Source organism: Chrysochloris asiatica, unplaced genomic scaffold (assembly GCF_000296735.1).
Source record: "Chrysochloris asiatica unplaced genomic scaffold, ChrAsi1.0 scaffold00100, whole genome shotgun sequence".
NCBI lineage: Eukaryota > Metazoa > Chordata > Mammalia > Afrosoricida > Chrysochloridae > Chrysochloris > Chrysochloris asiatica.
The window spans coordinates 10,541,664-10,549,964 of NW_006408618.1; the positions used below are offsets into that span (position 1 = coordinate 10,541,664).

Here is an 8,301-nt window from a genome sequence, read left to right on the forward strand (position 1 = left end):
CGCGTGAGACAGACATGTAGAGTAAAAATAGTTTTCTTCCATATTCAGGTAATATAGAGCTGCCATTGGGAGTTCTGTCTTTATGGGATGAAAGCAGTCCTTTATAATAAGCTTTCTGAAAGGGAAAACAAATAGGTAATATTAATCATCTGGTAACAGTTTGATACACTGGCCAGTGTCTTTCTAGCGATTGATTAAACATAATCCTGTGAATCAGATTAATTCACTTGTTGAATGTTCATTTGCGGGCCCCCCCCCCGTTGGCCTGGCTCCCTGTGCTCCACTCAACCCAGAGCGTTGCTTGAAATTCTGCTGTATCAATCCGGCTGAGTAGTCCCGGGAAGCACTGAATTGAGACTGCGCACAACCACTGTTTGGAGTGTTACGAAACGAAGGGCGGTAACCAACTTCTGAATCCATCCGCGGGGCCCGGTATCCGTTCATTAAGCCTCTAGCCCCACGGAAGCCTCCATGAGACACACCAATGGCTATCACAGTAGGGCTGACTACAACATGGAAAGCTAGTGTTCTCCTGGGGAGGCTGCTGGTGGTCACCATTCACTGGATGGGATTAGTCCTGGGAACCAAGGTAATTGCCAACCACTGTTTGAAGCTGTACTTGCTGAAGCTCTGTTTGACTTGATGAGGTTGATTGGAAAAGCTCTGGCTATAGCTGACCTGATGCTGATTTTGCTGTTTTAAAGTTTCTGGTTCGTTAAGAGGAGGAACGGGGGGCATTCGTATTGAACACAGTCTGCATGGATTGGAATAGAGCTGAATTTATAATGATCCCCTGGCTGTGTAAAGGTTTGCTTGTCCCAGTCTAGAATACTTGAGGCTGAGATGCAGCAGGAAGGGATGATGTTGCTGTGGTCTGGTCAGTATTTAAAGAGATTGTGGCCTGAATCTGGTCCATTGGTTCCTTCTGTGGTCGTTGCTCTGTAGCATGGGAAGACTGGTACAAGGCCTGAGAAGAGGTATACCCCTCACTTGTGGATGAAACCAAAGGAACCTGTGTAGCTTCCGGTTGTACATAATCTTAATTAGGTCAAGCATGTCTAGATTCAGAATGAACTGGAGGACAAACCAGTTGGGGCATGTCCATGTTCTGTGTAGGGTACATGGGTTGTGCAGATATGATGGCAAAATCAAGTGTCTGGTTTTCAAAATCCAACACTGAATCCGAAATGATAAGGTCCCTCCCTGCATTTGTGCCGTAAGGTTGTGCAGATATGATGGCAGAATCAAGTGTCTGGTTTTCAAAATCCAACATTGAATCCGAAATGATAAGGTCCCTCCCTGCAGTTGTGCCGTAAGGTCTTGTGCTTGCTGTCTTCTCACAAGGGCATCGGCCTGAGCCATTGGAGCCAAAGACTGGGGACCGGTACTGAAGGAGATGCGCCTGTGGTTTGTGCTGGAGTGACTTGACCACCTCAACTGTTTCAACTGTGCACTACTCTTCCACCTGCTCCTTTTCACCACTGCTGAGCTGTGTGTTTTGGCCACAAAGTGTCTATTTACATACTCTGTTGATTCAGCTTCACTTTGTTGAGTGTTTTCTTTGGCTGGCTAAGGTTCAGCTTCAGCTACCTGTTCTTCAACTATGGGTGCTGAGGCTGTGTCCTCGTCCTCATATAAACCATTTTGGTGGTTGTGGGTATTGTCAAAGTAGCTTGACTGAAAAACACGCTCAACTTTAGAGCTTTATAGGTTCCACATACAGAGGTTTCCTTGCCTTCCTGTAAGTCCCACAGGTGAACAGAGGCATGTTCATACTGTTCATTCAATCTCAAACTCATAGCCTGTTTGGAACCCATCAATCTGTAGAATTCATCCAACAATGACAATTCTTCTTAAGATAGTATCGCACTCCATTTAAACCGTGCTTCAAGTCAGTTCATACTTCATCATCTCTCAGTTTGTCCAAAATGTATTGTAGCTCAAGTACTGTTTTTAAACATTTCTGTTCTGCTTTCTTTTCGCATAAGCTGCTCTCCATGTGCTGTCTTCTTTATTGTTTTCTGAATATCTTGACTTCATGCCATGAAACTCCTCTGTAATTCTTTTGCAAATTCCAAATTATCTGTGACTTCCTGGTGCTTAGAAACTGCATCCAGCTGATCTTGATTAAGTGTTACTTTTTTGTTCATTGGCTCCTGGTAATCATCAAGCTTTCCTTAAACATAAAGAAAAACCTCCAAGTTCATTTCATTACAAAATATGGATGTTCCAAAGACACTGGATTGAATATGAGGATTTTCCTGTACACCTGCTCTCAGGACTATAATCTGGACAGCCCATACACACACGTGCGTGCACACACATGTCTCATATGGTACGTGGTCCAATGCTGAAAGCCTAAGACAGCAGGGAGCCTGGCAGATTCATTCTGCAAGATGTCCTAGAACGATGGGGCTCCTACCTACCATGGATGTGGTGTGGGTGGGCTGCATGTATAAATTTTAAATAATTGAAAGATAGTCTTTCATTAACAACCTGCGATATGCAGATGATACAACCTTGATCGCTGAAAGTGAAGAGGACTTGAAACATTTACTTAAGAAGATTAAAGAGCACAGCCTTCAATATGGATTACATCTCAATGTCAAGAAAACAAAAATCCTCACCACTGGACCAATAAACAACATTCTTATCAATGGAGAAAAGATTGAAGTTGTCAAGGACTTCATTCTTCTTGGATCAACTATCAACACTCGCGGAAGTAGCAGTCAAGAGATCAGACGACGTATTGCACTGGGCAAATCTGCTGCACAGGAACTTTTTAAAGTATTGAAGAGCAGAGATGTCAGCTTGAGGACTAGGGTGCGCCTAACCCAGGCCATTGTGTTTTCAGTAGCCTCATATGGATGTGAAAGTTGGACAGTGAATAAGAAGGATCGTAGAAGAATTGATGCCTTTGAGTTGTGGTGTTGGAGGAGAATACTGAAAGTGCCATGGACTGCCAAAAGAACCAATAGATCTGTTTTGGAAGAAGTACAGCCAGAGTGCTCCTTGGAGGCCAGGATGGCTAAGCTTCGTCTCTCCTACTTTGGACATATTGTCCGGAGGAAACAATCGTTGGAGAAGGACGTCATGCTGGGTAGGGTGGAGGGTCAGAGAAGAAGAGGAAGACCCCCAACGAGATGGATCAGCCAGGTGGCATCATTGATGGACTCAGGTGTGGCGGCGGTAGTGAGGTTGGCCCAGGATCGAACATTGTTTCGTTCTGCTGTGCATGGGGTCGCTATGAGTCAGTTCCGACTCGATGGCACCTGACAACAACAACAAAGGCAAGTAAGAACCACAATACCTACAGATGTCACTTAAAGACACACTTAGGAGTGGATCTTGTGGGTTACTCGGTTAATGTCTGTACGGTGTCTTCTCTATCTGGAATGTAAGCTATTTGAGAGTAGAGAGTTTTCTTTCTTTCAGAACAGTGCCTGGCATGTAGCAAAGGCTTTGTAATACTTGCTCATCTGGTGTATGGAAAATAGGGGGTCTCGCTCTGAACTAGGGGAGTGAAGTGGGTCCATATGATAAGCATTGGATTGTGAACCATGAGGTCCCTGGTTTGAGCCCTCTAGCTGCTCTATGGGCGAAAGATGAGGCTTTTTGCCTCAGAAACCCTATACAGAGTTGCTGTGAGTTGGAATTGACTCAAGGGCACTTAACAACAGTCTGATTAGTTTGGCTTGGGTTCTGTATCCCTGTGGGTCACCCTGCCCCACCACCCTGAAGCAGAGAGCACCTTTGGTACCTCTTCAGCTGCCTGGAGGCGTCTGGGAGAGATCCAGAGTTTTGTGTGGATTCGTAGGAGCTCAGCGCTTGTCTCTGTGTAGGACACAGTGTATTCCTGACACAGTTGTTTCACTTCTTAGAGGCAAGTCTTATTTCTCAGTTCCCTTAGGGAAAATCAGACCTGTGCACCTCAAAAGCACATGAGAGAACCCATTTATTGTCTGAGCCACAGTATTGAGCTTAGAGTAAAATCTCTTCCTACCTTACCTGTGTTAGGACCTCAGGTCAGGGATGCTGACCCCTCAAAATAAACATGGATACTGCCAATTGATTTATTACTTGGAAGCTCGCCCTGACAATCATTGTTTATCACCAGGAGCCTCTGCTTCATATGTGATATTCACTGAGAAGTAGAACTGGGGTAAAACCAGAAATCCTTACTCTCTGCCTGTCAGCAAGTCCACTAAACTCATGTCAACCCCATGTGATTAAAAGCAATGTCCATGGGAGGTGCAGACAGTTCACTATGCTCAATTACTAACCTAAAAGGAGCCCTGGTAGCTAGTGAATTACCACCTGGGCTGCTAACCACAAGGTCAGCAGTTTGAATCTACCAGGTGTTCCGCAGGAGCAAGATGAGGCTTTCTGCTCCCATAAAGATTTACAGCCTCAAAAACCCTATGTAGGGCTGCTATGAGTTGGAACCGACACTACCACCACCACCACTAACCTAAGAGTTGGCAGTTCAAACCCACCCAGTGGGACTGCTGTAGAAAAAGTCTGGTGATCTGCTACTGTTGGTGGTGGTTATGTGCCGTGGAGTCTGTTCCGACTCATAGCGACCCTGTACACGGTTTCCGGGGCTGTAAATCTTTATGGGAGCAGAAAGCCTCATCTTTCTCCAGAAGCTGGTAGTTTCGAACTGCTGACCCTGAGGTTTGCAGCCTGATTAGTAACCACTACACTACCTATAGAGCACTTCTGTTGGTGGTTAAGTCCTTGACTATGAACTGCAAGGTTAACAGTTTGAACCCACCAGCAGCTCCACAGGAGAAAACACTTGGCAGTCCACGCCCATAAAGATTGTAATTGTTAAGTGCCATCAAGTTGTTCCGACTCATAGTTACTCTGCATAGGGTTTCCAAGGAGTGGCTGGTGAGTTTGCAGTTCAAACCGACCTTGGGGTCCAGTGTTTATCATCCAGCGCCACACCAGGACTCTCCCATAAAGATTACAGCCTATGAAACCCAATGGGGCAAGTTTACTTTATCCTATAGAGTTTCTGAGTTAGAATCCATTCAGTGGTACACTCCGATAGGTTTGGGTTTTTCAATTTTATACAGTGAAATCTGTGAGAGCCAGAACTTGATGGGACTACCTTGTTTGTCTGGATCTCTCAAGTTTGCCACCTTTGCTATCAGTAATTTTAGTGGAAACGACTTGAGTTTTTTGTTTTCTGACAGTTTTCTGCCTTACACATGCTTCGGCTTTTGCAGGTTTACTGTATATGTACCTAAATATACGAAAGTCAACTTTGAAGACACACCAGCAGAGGGCGCAAGGGGCCCACCAGTCCTGCCCACTGAACTCTCCAGGAGGAAAAGCTGCAATGACTTAGAATAAGAATTCAGAGTAGAGGAGGGGTTCAGACCTTGGGTCCCACCTTGGTTTCATCCCTGACATTTTTGTGGGGATCCAGGATGATTGCCACCTTTGACTTGTACCTAAAAGAAAGTCAATAATCATCTAAAAGTCTACCATAAAATCCAGTATTTGGAAGTCATAATGAAATTATTTTCATTCAATCCTTTATTTATATAGCATTTGATGAGCACCTGTTATGGGCCAGGCACAGGGCTGGAAAACCTATTTTCCCATAAAGTGATGCTATAGCAATATTTAGATTCCTAAGCTAGTCTTCAAAAGCTTTAATATAGTGGAAAGAACCAATAAAACGCTTTTCTTTTCTAGGATCAGAAAGAATAGGGGAAGGACAATGTGAAGAAGAGAAAAGAAAGTGTTGGGAGAGGCAGGGAGGAGACAAAAAGGAAGAGGACCCTGGGAGGAGGAAGAGAGGTTGAGTTTCAACCCCTTCCTGGGGTGCCAGTATGTAAAATGCTGACCAATAAAAGTTCGCCCTGGGCATTTTTCCATTCCCTACTCTAGACGCTGGCCCGCCACTTGGGAATCCTCTCTCCAGGACCCCCCCCCCCCCCCCCCCCAGTTCCTGCACCACATCCAAGCCTGCCCTGCCCCTCGTGGCAGCTGTGCTCCGGTTTACTGTTCACACCCCCCACCCAGACTCCCATACCTGTGGCCACACTTCTCAGCTCAGTGTTGGCAGGAGAAGCCAAGAAAACCATTAAACCTGTTACTGTCAATGTGATTCTGACTCATGCTGGCCCCATGTGTTACAGTGGTTGTTGTTAACTGCCGCTGAGTTGGTTCCAACTCCTAGCCACCCTGTAGGGGGTTTCTGGGTCTTTAAATCTTCATGGGAGCGTAGAGTCTCATCTTTTTCCCATGGAGCAACTGATGAACTTGAACCGCTGACCTTGTGGTTCGCAGTCCAGTGCTTATTGTATGGAACAACTGTGCTCCTGTTTTACAGAATAGAACATAGGTTTTCTTCCATCAGTTTGAACTGCAAGGTCGGTGGCTCAAACTCGCCAGCTGTTCTGTGGAAACCCTATACAGGGTTGCTATGAGTTACAATAGACAAGAAGGCACTTAGAAGCAACAAAAACAATCTTTATTAAAGCAACTCACCAGGTCTTTTTTCAGTGGTGCAGCTGTGTAGATATCAACTGCCAATCTCCTGGTTAGGTGCTGAGAGATGACTGTTTGTACCACCCAGCACCGGTTTAAATGATTATAGCCTGGTGTGTAACAAACCCACCCTTCTAAGAATATCTCAGTTCAATAACCAGGAAAGTCATCTTTTCAAGAATTTTGAGAAGAAGATCCAAGCACCTGTCAGGGGCTCCTACACAATATCTTGGGGGAGTTGGGCAGAGAGGTTTCTGGTGATGAGGGGCTTTGCAGGTTAGGGATAAATATCTGATCTGTTTTGTGAGTATGTGACAGGGACACTGTGTGTGTGATTTGGTGTGTGGTCAGAGAAAGGTCAGTGAAGGGGAAGGATACAGCAGGTCTGAGAACTGCTTAGTCAGGAGAAAGGTCCTCATGACTCGGGGGGCATTGCTGTCACAGCTGCAGGCCTGACTCTTGCAGGGCTTCGGCCTGGGATGCCCTCACCACCAAGCACAGCTTTCTGGCATTTTTTGTAGCAGAACAGATGGCTGCGCTGCCGGGTTGCTCACGCTGCAGTTCCCTGCTGGTCAGGGGCCTGCTCAGAAAGTCCTGCCTCAGCGGCCATGGGACTAACAGAGATCTGGGGGCTGGGTCTTTTCTAACAAGTCCACTGCTGAGGGGTGAATGGACACTCAAGGGGCAGGGCTGGACAGTTGTGACAGAGACATTGCAAATGCAATTAAGTGCCGTTGAGCTGGATCCACTGTACCACAGACTGAACGTTGGCACTTGAGACAAAGATCAGGGTGAACCTTGGTGGTTGTTGCTGGTGGCTGCACCTTGCTTCTCCACGACAGATTTTCCCCCACCTGCTCCTGAAGGCTCTGAGTTAAGAAGCCCACCCACTTGTTATTTCTTGGAAAAGGTCAGCTGACTGCACAGGAAGTGAGGTGTGGAGGGGAGATGACCTTTTTGCCCATCAGGTCTTGATATGACAACAGGTAAATCTGGGTACCTGTTCACACAAAAGAATTGAAAGCTGGGATTGCCCAGCTGTATTCCTTGTGCCTTTGCTAACCTCTTATTACCAAGTAGTACATTCCATCTATCAAAGTCCCAACCATCAAGCATACCTAAAATGATTGAGGTCAAAATAGTGATACCTTTGGAGCGAGGTGAGTGGCTGACAGGGAAAGAGCATGGGGAAGGCTTCTGAGTACCAAGAATGCTCTTTCTTGGTCTGGGTGGTGGTGATTTCAGTGTGTGTTTCGAGTGAAGTTCATGGTGGTGAGAATGCAAAGTGGTGCAAATGGCTTGGAAAACAGTTTGGAGGTCCTCAAAAGCTGAACACCGAGTTACCATTGTTGTCAAACACCACAGAGTTGCTTCCAATTCATAGCAAACCTGTATAGCGTTTCAAAGGAGCAGCTGGTGGATTAAACAGCTGACCTTGTAGTTAGCCATCCAGTGCTTCTTCTACAGTGCCACAACAGGTCTCCAATGTGACCCAGCAGTTCTACCCCTAGCTGTACACAAGGGGGCTTCAAAAAGTTCATGGAACTTATAATTCATTTCCCTCCACAAACTATTTGAAGCGCCTTGGTATATCCAAGAGAATTAAAAACACGTGCCCGCATAAAAACGATCATTGTTGTTGTTATGTGCTGTGGAGTCGGTTCTGACTCATAGCAACCCTGTACAAGGTTTCTGAGGCTGTAAATCTTTATGGGAGCAGAAAGCCTCATTTTTCTCCCATGGAACAGTTGGTAGTTTCGAACTGCTGACCTTGCTGTTCGCAGCCCAATT

General features: G+C 45.9%; 1 pseudogene; it reads right to left on the reverse strand.

Moving 5' to 3' along the window:
* Nucleotides 1-213: 213 nt before the first annotated feature.
* On the reverse strand, nucleotides 214-6,104 carry LOC102826395 (annotated as a pseudogene).
* Nucleotides 6,105-8,301: the final 2,197 nt, after the last annotated feature.